This window comes from Lytechinus pictus, chromosome 7, assembly GCF_037042905.1.
Source record: "Lytechinus pictus isolate F3 Inbred chromosome 7, Lp3.0, whole genome shotgun sequence".
Classification (NCBI taxonomy): Eukaryota; Metazoa; Echinodermata; class Echinoidea; order Temnopleuroida; family Toxopneustidae; genus Lytechinus; species Lytechinus pictus.
The window spans coordinates 49,387,995-49,402,128 of record NC_087251.1 but is presented as its reverse complement, the minus strand read 5'-3'; positions in this window follow the sequence as shown (position 1 = coordinate 49,402,128).

Below are 14,134 nucleotides of genomic sequence, written 5' to 3'. Positions count from 1 at the left end.
CAGAATGATACTGCCTTATGCCCATGTTACTGTTTCATTATCAGAATAATACTGTCTTACACCTATGTTACTGTTTCATTATGGATACTGTAGGCCTAACGCAATATTGTAGGTGTAAGTGTCACTCCGTCCTGCTTTACCGCAATATGTTACTTAGATTACTTTGCAGTGAGAAGTTCAACTCGATGTTATATACATGTTATTTTCTAGAGGGTATAAGCTTATCATGTTTGTAATTAACACAATAGTTGTGTGGAAATGCTTATGTTATAACCTGGTGGGTGTTTCATAAAGCTTTGCTTTACAAGCGACCTTACACAAAACTGGTGATCCTTGCTTAAAGGAGAATGAAACTCTTGGAGCAAGTTAGCTTTTGTGAAAGCAGAAAAATCAAAGAATAAGATCAACAAAAGTTTCAGCAAAATAGGACTAGCAATAGAAGAGTTATGAGCATTTGAATGTCGAGATCACTAATGCTATGGAGATCCTCCCATTGGCAATGCGACCAAGATCTATGATGTCACAGATGAACAACTCTCCCCTTTTGGACACTGAAAATATACCCCAAAACATCTCTTTTTGCTCATTCTAATCATATGACAAACAATTCATCAATGATATAATGTTGTGAAACCTCTGTACTTGTCCTCTCATAAAGAGAACACCTCACCTTGTGATAGACTCTATAAAAGTGAGAATATAAGTGAAATCAGTACTAAAGTAATGAGGGAGTTGTACGTGTGTGACATCACAGATCTTGGTCGCATTGCCATTGGGAGGATCTACATGGCATTAGTGATCTCAATATTCAAATGCTCATAACTTTCTTATTATTCATTCAATCTTCCTCAAACTTTCAACAATATGTTTATTTGATTTTTCTCTTTGATATGGATTCAGCTGGTTTCAAGGGTTTCATTCTCCTTTAAGGTATATGATGCACACTAAAAATTTGCTTTGGTGTGGATGTAGCTCCCCAAAGAAGATCACCAGTTCATAAAGTCGCTCGTAACTTACGAACAGCTTTATGAAACACCCACCTTATTATTACTTTGTATAAGTTCTTCAAGGAGTACTCTGGACTGAAAATAATTACATCGATATGAATAGAGTAAAATTGCTGAAAATTTCGTCAAAATCTGATAAAAAGAAAGAAATTATTGAATTTTAAAGATCAGGAATATTCTGTGAAAACAGTTATATGCATGTTGCCATGAATATTCATTAGGTAGTTTCATGTGTCAATGTGTTTCCCTTTTAATCAAATAAGTTGCAGCAATGAATATCTAATGCATAAAATCAGTTGTCAATCAAACTTTTTTTGTTCCTGGAGGAAAAAATATTGAATAAACATAATTTCATGTAATAAAATACAAGAGAAGTGGGGACATGACATCATCAGTTTGCTCATTGAATATTCATGAAGACATGCCTGTTTCACCGTAATAATGCAAATCTTAAAAATGTCATAACTTTGTTTTTCCTTGTCTGATTTTGATAAAATCTTTGTTTTGTTTGATTTTTCTTTATCTGTTCAAATCATATTATTTTCATCGTGAAATTCAGTTGCCATTGTAACAGTGCCTCTCAGCCAATCATACTTATCAGATCTGACGACTTGTCAGACAAAAATTTTGATGAAATGCTCCCCAGGACTATTCTCAACTCTTTGTGAAATATCCCCCAAAATGTATTAATAATAATAATAATAATAATAATAGCCAATTTTTATAAAGCGCTTTTCCCAGAATGGCTCAAAGCGCGTTACAGCATATTATTACCCCGGTCATTGGATTCATTTCAATCCCGCACGAAAAGTGCACAATTTCCACTCCCTGGGGAGCATTCCTTGCATTCATCGCAGCCTCATTATGGTGCTGGCAAAATCAAACATACAATATCTTTCGCATCCTACCGGGTACCCATTTAGCACCTGGGTCGAGAGTGGCAAAGTGTGGATTAACGCCTTGCCAAAGGACGCTAGACCGCGGAAATATTGGAAATATTCAAAGAAAATTAAGGGAAAATCATAGTTAATCATGATTGTTACGATACACCCATTGTCATAACAGGGAGTGAAGCTTAAGAAAATACCCTTCCTGGTATGACTATCACAACAACTCCATCAACAATATAAAACAGAAAAGAACGGAAATAGAGACAATAATTCATAAAATTACCTTGACACTTCTTTTTTTTACACGAAGGCGCCCCCATGCGCTGACAAGAATCGCACATGTACACATGAAAATATCTCAAACTCTCAATGTAGAATAATTGTTTAAACTTAATCTTTTGCTATTGTACACACGTTAAGAAAGTTCCTTGCAGGGGCGTACACTAGCTAAAACACCTTGATTCTTGTGATTTTGTACTCTGAAAATTTCTAAGTATACCAGAAATGTACACATTAGTTTTATCAAATTGTGGAATTATATATAAAAGCTGAGCAAATGATATTCATCAATCGCTTTCATGTTTTTTTTTCTTTTAAAGATTGTTGATAAATGTGCAGGTAGTTATCGAAATGTGTTTGATTATGATGGTGGTGGTTATGATGGTGATGATGATAATAAGGAGGAGGAGGATGATGATGATGATGATTGATGGTGATGGTGGAGGTTGTTCATTGTTGGTAGCGTTGATGGTGATTGTGCTGGTGGTAGTGGTGATGATGGTAGTGGTGAATAAGGTGATGGTGATTGTGGTAGTGGTGATGGTGGTGATGATGATAATGAGGAGGATGATGATGATTGATGGTGATGGTAGAGATTGTTGGTAGCGTTGATGGTGATTGTGTTGGTGGTATCGGTGATGGTGGTGATGATGGTAGTGGTGAATAAGGTGATGGTGATTGTATTGGTGGTGGTGCTGATGACAGTAGTGGTGATGAAAGTTGTGGTTGTGGTGGTGATGGTGGTAGTAGTGATGATGGTTATGGTGGTGATGATGGTGACAATGATGACGATGGTTGTAATGCTGTTAATTGTGAGGACAATACTATGACACCAATTGTGATGTGAATCATAAATAGCTTGATCACTTTAACCTCTACAGTACATATCAAAAAAATGTTTACACTTAGAAATAATGCTGTAAAATTTTATATTTGTAATATCCTGAAGCTTTTTCCACATTCAAACATTGGTACAAATCTCTTTAAGCAAATGACGATATAACTGTCAAAAAATCTTTCCACTTGAGTGAGCATCATTTACTTTTGAAAAAATTTGTTTAAAATGATTTACGCAGAACTATGAAATAGTTATGTGAATAAAAGTAGAGGTTAATCATGAAGAACACATGGACTTTAGGTTAGAAGATGGATTGTAGGCTCTTGTATCGTAGTTTTGTTTTTGTCTAGGGTCTGTATGGTATTTTTGTTTTCCTAATTTTTAGTATAATTGTGTTATTTCAATTTATTTCATTAAGTATCTTGGGTTGGCGTTTATAAGGCTCGTCCTTACTTGCCACTGCCCTCACTCATGTTAACTGGATTTTATTGTATACTCGTGTCATCTATCTAATCTGTTTATATGTTTGAACTTTGTTGATCTCTTTTTATAATTGAAAAAAAAATACGAATTGAATTGAATTGAATTTGAGATATCTTTTACCTTTTATAGCTTGTTTCCTTGCCCAAAACACTTCATAGAGCACCATTGCGCCCCCCCTCCCTCTCTCTCCCCACACACCGAGGCAATCGTGATGATATTTGCTTTACACTGAGCTGTGCTTCACATGAAATGGCTTAAGCTTGATGTTTGGTTTGTTAATCATTGCCAAGCTTGGGAAAAGTGTGGAGAAACAAGTATTGAATGAAACATGAAATATGGTCCCACTTTAAATGATAAAAACTTAGTGAAAGAATACTGGAGATATCTAAAATAAACTTTTGTTTATATTCAGTTGTGTCCTCAGATCCAGCTGGCACAAAAAAGGTAAAGGTTCAATCTGCTTACCCAGGGATAAAATGTTAATTTGGGTGGCAAAGTTGTTACAAAAATATTTAAATGTATTCAAATTTTTAAAAAATGCAAAAGAAATGTATGAGAAATGTACCACACGGTCAGTTTGTTTTCGCCCTTTTTCCTTGACACGGTGTTAAAATGAGCATTTCTGCGCAAACCGATTTCTGCGAGCTTTACAAAAATGCTCACTCAAGTATAACATTCTGTCAATTTTTTTCTTTCATTTGATAGATGAGACCCAAACCCAAGAATATATGTGAAAAAATTATCCCCATATTGCATATTTTTTTATTCCCAGGACCTTTTCAAAGTGTAAACTTGTTATTGATACACGCTGTATCGTGATTTAGTGTTCATAAACATAAAGATATCTACAAGTGATTAAATATGAAAGGATACACATAAAAATACACCTCTTGTTAGTTCCATTTTGAGTAATTAAACCATGTTGTGTTTAAAATAGATTAACATACCTGTGAAAACTGTGGTGTACACCCTACAGATTGAATATAACACCAAAGAGTGTACATGTAAAAACCAAAGGTGTTGCAATAACACCTATAGGTGCTAAACTAACACTGTCAATTTAACACACGGTGTAAAATAACTGGTGTGGTCCTCTATGTACACCGGTTAACACCGCATTTTTTGCTGTGATACTGTTATTTCTTTTTACAAGAAAAATATGACCCCTATATGAAGAACAATCTGAGTACTTTCACATCCTCATACATTCAAAACAATTTTTCCACTATGAACAAAATATATTTACCTGTGTTTGGGCTTCTGACTTCATCTGCACATCACTTTTGGCATGCCAAAAAGGAATAAAGCAGCAAAGGGTAAAGGGACATTGTGGGGTTATCTAGTCACGGACCTTTTGCCTGAAAGTTTTATTTCTACATTAAAAGATGGATGGATCCGTGGAATATCGCTGCAAATTTCTCCAAGCAGATCTCATTCACGAAAACAGCATCCTCAGTCTCACTTATGAAATAATCAGTTGTCTGCATTTTTATTTTATATGCAATTATTAAATTTGATTGGTATTAATGATGACAAAATCCTTTGAATTAAATGTCAAATTGATTTCATTGAATGTCCTTGAACGGATAAAGTGTGTCGTTTGTCAATCAAAATCCACAAATTGTCAACCGTGACTCAGGTTCTCTCTGTTGAACCGAATTACTGGCCCCTATAAAGAGATAACAATTTGTCCAATCTGTTTCCTTGAGCCGCTCCCCTCAATGACAAGCTCCTATTCTGTGCGACAATTTGTGCGCTGCAGTCTGATGAAATTTTCTCCAAATTTACGAAGAGTGACAGCGGTTAATGCGAGCTGGAGGAATAGAATTGGATGGAAGTATTGGAACTGCTTGCCAGAACCGACTGACAGTTTTGGTCAGACATACGCAAGACTGCAAGAGATCGGCTATCAATCTATAAATTATTTGTTAGTTATTACAAAATGCAGTAAATGATATTGAAGAGTGGCCAGAGCAGTAGGCAAAGGGCGTGGTTCTAACTTACAGAGACATGAAGTGGACAACCTTACTCGATGATTGCCTGTGATGCATTGCCCTGAGCTGAACAACTTTGAACCTCAGGGGTTTATTTGGCATAAGATATTTACATGCTTGATTTATATACAACAAAGATAAATAATGAATATTCAAATAGCAAAGATAGAAAATAAAAGAAATACATGAATATACATGGCATATGAAAAGCTGCTATTGAATATTAATGAACTTAAGTCAGAGGGAGAGAACCAATCAGAGAATAAGAACTTAGCAAGAGTCAAGTATGTGTGAATGTGAGCATGAACAAAAGAGAGGTATGGAAGAGTGAATCTGGCATGTTGAAAAGAATGTAAAGAAGGTGATGGAAGAAAAGATGGAATTTTGATGACTAACAAGAGAAGAGAGGATGATCAAGAATAATGAAGAAGACATCTATAAATAACATTAACTATTCTTAAAATCCCTGTTCACACTACAGCTCTACAATATTACTTTGTTTCCATTATGACAAATATGGATTCTAGGACACCTACCCCCCTGGACATCCACCCCCCCCCCAGACATCCAACCTCTAGGACATCCGCCCCCTTGGACAAGTACCCCCTAGGACAAGTACTCCCTATACATCTACCCCCGGACATCTACCCTATGGACATCTACCCCTGGACATTTACCCCCTGGACTTCTACCCTGGGGTAGATGTCCGGGGGGTACATGTTCGGGGGTACATGTCCAGGGGGTGTCCTGATACGCAAATATGTAGTAACACAAAGAAATGAATATTTAGAAGAAAGATAAATATCTAAAAGATATAAAAGGTACACTGTCTTTATCTGTAATTTCTATGACAGAACTACATATTTTCATTTAAAAAGATGCTCAGAGAACTAACATTCAGTGCCAAATATTCTGGTTGTAATGCCTGTGTTTTCATATACTAGTATACTTGTATATTAAAGTGTGTTTTCAGGCAATAAAATGCATTTTGTTCCTTGATGTTGAACTATTTTTTCGTTATTATTTAAATTCAAAGGGATATTCAGTGAATTTTCATGCAGATACAATTTTGGAGTTATGAAAGGAATTATATAGCTTCATAATCATCTGATTTTATGATTTTACTTATAATTCATGATGTACTTTTTTACAGAAAAGATCCTTTATTCTTTTTATTAAATGGCTGTCCTAAAATGGAAGAGTGAAACTTGAATTTAATGACCAATGCTATTAGGGCCGTTATTCATGAAGAAAAATCATGTTAATGCTTACTAAGTGAAAATAACCATTCATTAATCAACAGCATCAAGTTTGAAGCTTGGTATTTGACATTTATTGATAATATTAAATATATTAATTTAGTTTTCATTTGTCCTTCAACTCTAAATTATTTTGTTGTCTTGGTTTAGTTTTCTGTTAATTAGTGACTAAATACTATTGATTTATTTTTAATTCTTTACTGATTAATGGACTGATTGATTATTTATATTTTCATTGTGTAGTAATTACAATGATTGTTGCTTGTTTTATTTCAGAGAAATATATATTCTATGCTTAACTGATTGTTTTCAAACGTTGTTACCAGTTTTGCACTGATACATGAACGTAACTGATGATCACAACATTCAACTTACAATGTATCTTTAAACATACATTAGCACACATGGTGGAAACATTTTTCAACCTTTGTCAGAGTGTCACATCAACCAACTCAATATGAAGTCATGATTTGTGAATGTTGTTTGTATGGGCATTCTATTATACGTGGAAATGTTGTTCTCCCAGAAGTCTATTCACGATTGCTTAATTTAATAAAACCAAAGCTTGCAATATCACCTGTCAGAATCTGAAACATCACAAAAGGGTGATGACCTGTGTATTAAAGGAAAACAATACTTTCAAAACTTCAATTCAATTCTTTATTTCATTTCCATTCAAATATAATACAAAGTAATAAAAAGCAATATAAGTCATTAATGGATTGATCTTTTAAAGAAAATCAGTATAAAAAAAATTATATGGGAATACGAGTAGAAAAAATAATCAGTTGTCTCACGATGGATCAAATGGAAATAATAATCTTGACAGTTTTTCTTCCAAACTATATAAAGAAGCTTCAAATGTAACAAAAGAAAAAAAAAGTACATTGCTTTTCTAACTTGTTTTCTTCATATTTTTCTTGAAACTTATCTCATTTAAAAGATGTTAATGAATACACATTTGGTCAGTCATTTTTTTCTCCATTTCTTAGCTGTTTCCCCCATATTTTCTTAAAATCCTTCCTACAACAAGTTTTTACCATATTCACATTGTGTCATTCAGGTGCATGGCATTGAGTAGATTTGAAATTTCATCTCCATTTAAATTTTTTGAAAAATTGGAAAGATTTACACATTGGCTCTTGTTTGGTTTAGGTTAATAAGGGAGTTTAGAAGAAAAAACAAAAATCACTTTTTAAAAGCTTGAAATATAAAAAAGGCAAACAATACCAGTCTTTATTCCTGAGGTAAAGAGACCGTCTACTTCCATAAAGAATAAATTCATCAAGTTTTTGTGACACGTTAAATCCTTCCACTCTGTCTTTATCGAAGCAGCAAATGTCCTCTAAATCACTCTCTCTGATGCGATCACAGCCTTTGATGTGTCAATATTGTCCCGCTCCCTCCTATTTTCCCTAATGAAAGTGGGTCAACCAAATCTAGTCCCAAATTTAAATCAATTGACCTATTTTGGATTGGCAAGCAGCGTTGATTGTGATTGAGATGTCAGTGCTTGGGTATAAAGGATTTTATATACCAACTGTTCAGGTTTGTTTACCCCTATCAATCTATTAAGATTACTTTACCTTGATCAGTCTCGATTTTGTTCACATGCTATTGCCATTTTGACCAAAGTTTATCCATAATAAATACAGACCTACGTTCATAAGCAAAGATTGAAATAAAATTGGACCCTTTCGTTATTCAAAAATCAACAACCATATACTATGTTAACTTCTGAAGGTAGTTTTTTGTGTACCAGGTTCAACTTGAAATAAATTTAATCTTCTGTCTCTTTATGTCCACAGCTTTTGTGATTGATTTTCATTCACCGTGACCAAACTGGTCCTGAAAAAAAATCAGTTGTAAACTCTGAATTTCCAAAATGTAAAGAATTGTACTTGGCATGTATAAAGTCCTAAATCAGTAGTGTTTTGAAACTGTCAACCATGCTTATATTGGAGGACTCAGAGAGAGAGAGAAAGAGGGGGGGGGGAAGAATAGGGGGTGGAGTATAGCTGTCTTCCTCCACATAACTAAACTGTTTACAATCATGAATGAATGAACGAACGAACGAATGAATGAATGAATGAACGAACGAACGAACGAACGAACGAACGAACGAACGAACGAACGAATGGAGGAATGTTGTTGTAATGGTAGACGTACTGTTTGAAAGAGATTCAAGAGTGGTAAAAAAGAGAATACTACACTCAAAGTAAATCTAGACTGTGTTTGAATAGGGACCAGTCGCACATTAGATTTAGATTTAAACCTTTTGGATTCAAATATAGATCTTAAAGATTTGAATTAAAATCTCTTGACATTTAAAAGTTAATCCTTAAGATTAAAAACTAAATCCAATATTCAGCTGAACCCTGTTCCCATCCATCTAGGTTTATTTCAAATCCTTGAAATTCAGAATTTAAGCAAGCAAAAAGAATAATAGAACCTCATCGAAATCTGCCACTAATTTTCTTTTTTAATGAAATGTTCTATATCATATACCGTTTGTTTTCCAAATAATAACCTACTGAATATGGCTTATACTGTATATCTGTATCTATATCTCTATTCTCTTGGGAAACACTCTTAGCGTGATGAAACTAAAAGTATGCACCACAAAATTTGAGTTAATCATCTTCTTGCGGTTTATACAGTAAACTAGCTATACGCCATGCATTTTAATACTACCCGTCCCCATAATCAGGCATCTGTAACTTTTGGGGGAATTCTTATTAAAGATTTCAAAATATTCTCGGACAGTTATGGGCCCTTAATATGACATTCATCATTATCGTTAGGGGGTTTCATTTGGCGGTGATTAGGGAGTCTCCAGTCGGCAGGACCAGGCTAATTTCTTGAGAGGTGAAGGGATGCACGGAAGCAGGGAGAATGACCTCTGGAAGACTCCCAGCATCATCTAAGAATTTCATTAGGGGGCGGGGGACAAATAGATGGGCTGTATTAGATGGAAAGTAATTGACTGATATCTGGATGAATGGGGGAGATCTGGGAGATGGAGGGGAGAAGGAAGATGGGAGGTTGGGTTTGTGGTTTCTAAGAGCTAAAATTTCATTTGAAAATAAAGATAGGTGAAATGAACAGTTAGAAGACAGATAAATATTGAAGAGAGGTGGAGGAGAGAAGGGAAAGTAAACAAAAATCAATGAGGGTAATAGAGAGAAAGAGGCTATAGAGACAGAAAAGAGGAGATGGGGGGGGGGGGGTTGAAAGGAAGGTAGTGAAAGAGACAGGGGAGGATAATGTAAAATTAATTGATTGATGTTTTTATCAGAGAAGAGAGAGAGGAATGTCCCCACAAGCATACAGAATGAGCCCAAAAAAAAGACCAAACTTATCTACTGCATTCAGATTTATACATCTTCAGAGTGCACAGCTTTTCAAAAGGATGAAAGCAACATAAATAAGAGTAATCTTGAGACTATTCGTTAAAAAAAAGCCAGGTATATATTGCAGGTAAGCAATACAACCATATTACAGGTAAGCAATGCAGCCATATTGCAGGTAAGCAATGCAACCATATTAAAGGTAAGCAATACAACCATATTGCAGGTAAGCAATACAACCATATTGTAGGTAAGCAATACAACCATATTGCAGGTAAGCAATACAACCATATTGTAGGTAAGCAATACAACCATATTGCAGGTGAGCAATACAACCATATTGCAGGTAAGCAATACAACCATATTGCAGGTGAGCAATACAACCATATTGCAGGTGAGCAATACAACCATATTGCAGGTAAGCAATACAACCACCCATTCCCGGCTCTCATCTTGAATTTCTTTTTAGTCAATGAAGTAAAAATGTCAAAATCTGTAATTCTGATTTCCTTTTTCCTTCAGTGTGCATAATTGATTTGAATACACATGCAAGAAATAATCATTCCCTTTCATTAGGAAACCTAATAATAGTATAATATGTTATCATCATGATCACCACCATCACAATCACCATACCTTTCCTTCACTTCCTCCTCACCCTACTCCTTCTCCTCATTATTATTCAAAAGGGCATTTTCATTAAATGTGGATTATTTGAAATTGTTCAAACTTATCCTCTTTAAAACCAAATCCACAAAGGTAATGAGGTTCATTAATGACCCCCCTCCCCCTTCCCTGGTAATGATAATGGTAATGGTTTATTGAAAATTCATTTGTAGCCAAGGATTGAATCGTACAATCTTTTACTAAACAAGTACAATAATAATAATCAATTGTATTATCACAATACTCAAGAAATTAAAATTCAAACTTTCTTTTAGGTATTTCGACCATTTTCTTTTATGGGGGCACTTTAATTTCTGTTCAATTCTTACTTTCAATAATATCTCAGTCTCCTCTGTGACACTACTTGGATCTAATTTTACAACAGTGCATATTTTTTCTCCTCATGATGGCATTCACATTATCTTTGTCCAATGAATCAAAATAACATCATTCGATCTCTCAGTGTCCACTGCTGACCAGCTGAGCATTCAGTTATCAAACTTAGAGACAAGTAAAACTCAAATCCAATAGCATATGTGATTGGTGTTTTTTTAGTTTGGAATAATTTATTCCATTACTTCTTGACACAAAACTATTCTCCACATGCTTCACATGCAGATTAACACATAGAAAGGACCCAGTCCCATTTGAGATTTTGAAGAAAAAAACACAAACTCAAAGAAACAAAAATAATTAAACAAAGATTACAGCTTATAAGTTTCATCTTTACTTAGCACTTTTAAAATTATCAATTTCTCCATCATTCATAACATCTTTACACTTAACTTTGTGAACAGAAAGTTTGATTTTGTATTTTTTCATACCTTCATTATTTTGACAAAAAAATCTGTACAATCATTAACAACACTGCTCATCTTTTTTAATCTGTGATTATTCACAATTACTCACATTCATCTCTGTACATATATCTCTTGTAATAGAATAAGAGAAAATCATAATATAATGATAAAACACAGAACAAAAAGATTGCCATTATAAAAAAAAAACAGTCCTACCGACACAAAAGCAAAAGCAATTTCGGAGGTTAAATCTTACAATCTCATGAAAAAGAAAGACAAAATGAGACAATCAAAAGTCTCAAATTGAAAATGAAAGCTTATATTTTCTACATGTACATCCAATGTAATTTCACAAAATCTGAAAAAAAGGACTAAGAAAATTGTCTATTTGCTGCAAAAAGGGCACATGTAGACCCATAAGTGATTGAAAATTCAAACAGATGTTAATGCTAAGCCTTCTGATCGCTGGGACTCTTAAAGCTTACCGTTTGTGCTCAGCAAACATTGTTTCATTGTTCAGATATGAAATAAATAAAAATACAGGCATAAAGAATGTAGAGTTAGCCAAATATATAAGAATTTCCCACACAAATGTCTCCCCTCTCAATTATGTGACTAAAAAAATTGAACAGTCCTCACGTAATAATTATCATTAAAAGGAGGGTTACTTCAGATAATGTGTCCATTAAAATATTTCTTTGTGGTCTGTGCATCTATTACATTATTTATCACATAGTTTACAAAAATTAAGAGTTCTTCTTGTGAGAGAGATAGCAATCAAAATGTTAAAAATTCATTATGAACTGGACAATTTCTCTCTGTCATGAAGCATAATATATCTTCAACAAAATAACAGTCATTTGAAATATAATAATAATAATAGTTAATACACAGACGGTGTTAATAGACATATTCACAGTGTTATTCATCGATTTAAATTATCTCGATTCTAAAATCCTTTCACTTTTGTTGGAATATTCAAATTCATAAGACCAATTATTTTATTTGAAATGACATATCAATAACATGATTTCATCGCCCATTCTAAACATATTATTTTTCTCAAAAATAATTCTTTTGCACATAGCACATGTGTTGCCCCTGGGCTATGTGAAACTTTGGCAAAATAGTTACACAACATAAATACATGAAACTAACTCACACAACACAAATTCTTAATATATTCATATGTGATTACAAAAAAAGAGATTATCATACACCCCCACCCGAGTAGGAAATTTCTTCTCAATTAAAAACTTATCTTTTCTAAGATAAAAATTAATTTTCTAGACATAAGTGGACTTCTTAAATCAGTGGACGGTACATTGTTTTACTATATCCGTTGTTTAAAGTGAAATAGATTCTTTTATAATCACCATTTCTGCAATTTTCAATAGGACTTTAAGCATTCAATTCTTCCCATCTTCTGTGCTGTTATTGTAACACTCACACACAAATAAAGGCAAAGAAAAAATTTAAAAGACATTTATATTTTACATACATACACATGGACAGACAAGATAGACGGATGCATAAGTAATATTTTTTTTAGAATTTTAGAGACACAAAATACACACATGCAATAGAAAAAAGAAATGACTTTCTTTTATTTCTAAAGCCAGAGCTCATTTCAATAAATGACTGTATTACACTCATAACAGGTGACGGACAAGACTTGTTCTATTCAAATAAAAACAGCTTATCTAGTCTACATCTATCCATCAGGAGGTAATACATTTTCAACAATCTAATACATTGATCTATTTTAGATAGTAGTATTAAAAAATGTGATTGTTGGAATAAATAGAAATGTCAAATTTTGTACAAGCACGGATCTGTTTTACAAACAGAATGCAATTTAGAAAGAAAGTTAAAACTAAGATGACAGTGATGAAATACAACAAAGAATGAAGCAAAATGAAAGTCATTTGGCAAGAAATCTTTTTGAAGGGTGGAAGGTGGTCAACCAGCATCGCGATACTAGTTTCACAGTTTTCCAGTGGAATGGCATCTCCTTTTTTCACCAACTTCATTTCCTTAATATAAAAACAAACCCAAGCCTCCATACACTATCCTTCAAAAAACGGAAAGAAAGAAAATTCAAAATACGAAACACAAATCTTGAAAAGAACAGAGCGTTTTGTAATTTATCCTAAAATAATATTAAGTGGATTCATTTACCACTTTTTTCCGGGGGATGTAAAGTGCAAGTATTATTATCCCCAAGATTTAGCACGAGCTGCTGTTTTTTCTGCGTGAAGGAAATATTAAGCAACTCTGATTCCAAGAAACTGTCAAACGAAGACTATGTTTGAATCAGTATGGAATAAAGAAACAGCTTACAATCAAGAACAAATCATCTCATATGAGGTATTACAACTCTGAATCAAGCAGAATAGTCCAACTTCATGCAAAATCAACTTTGGTAGAATTACCAGCATTGCTATGTATGTGAGTGCAATAAGGCTGAATGAGGACCAAAGGACATTTATTAACTCCATCGTATAAGTACCTACTTTTTCTTGCCCTTGCATGCATGTTTTATTTGATAAGTTCATCATAAAATAC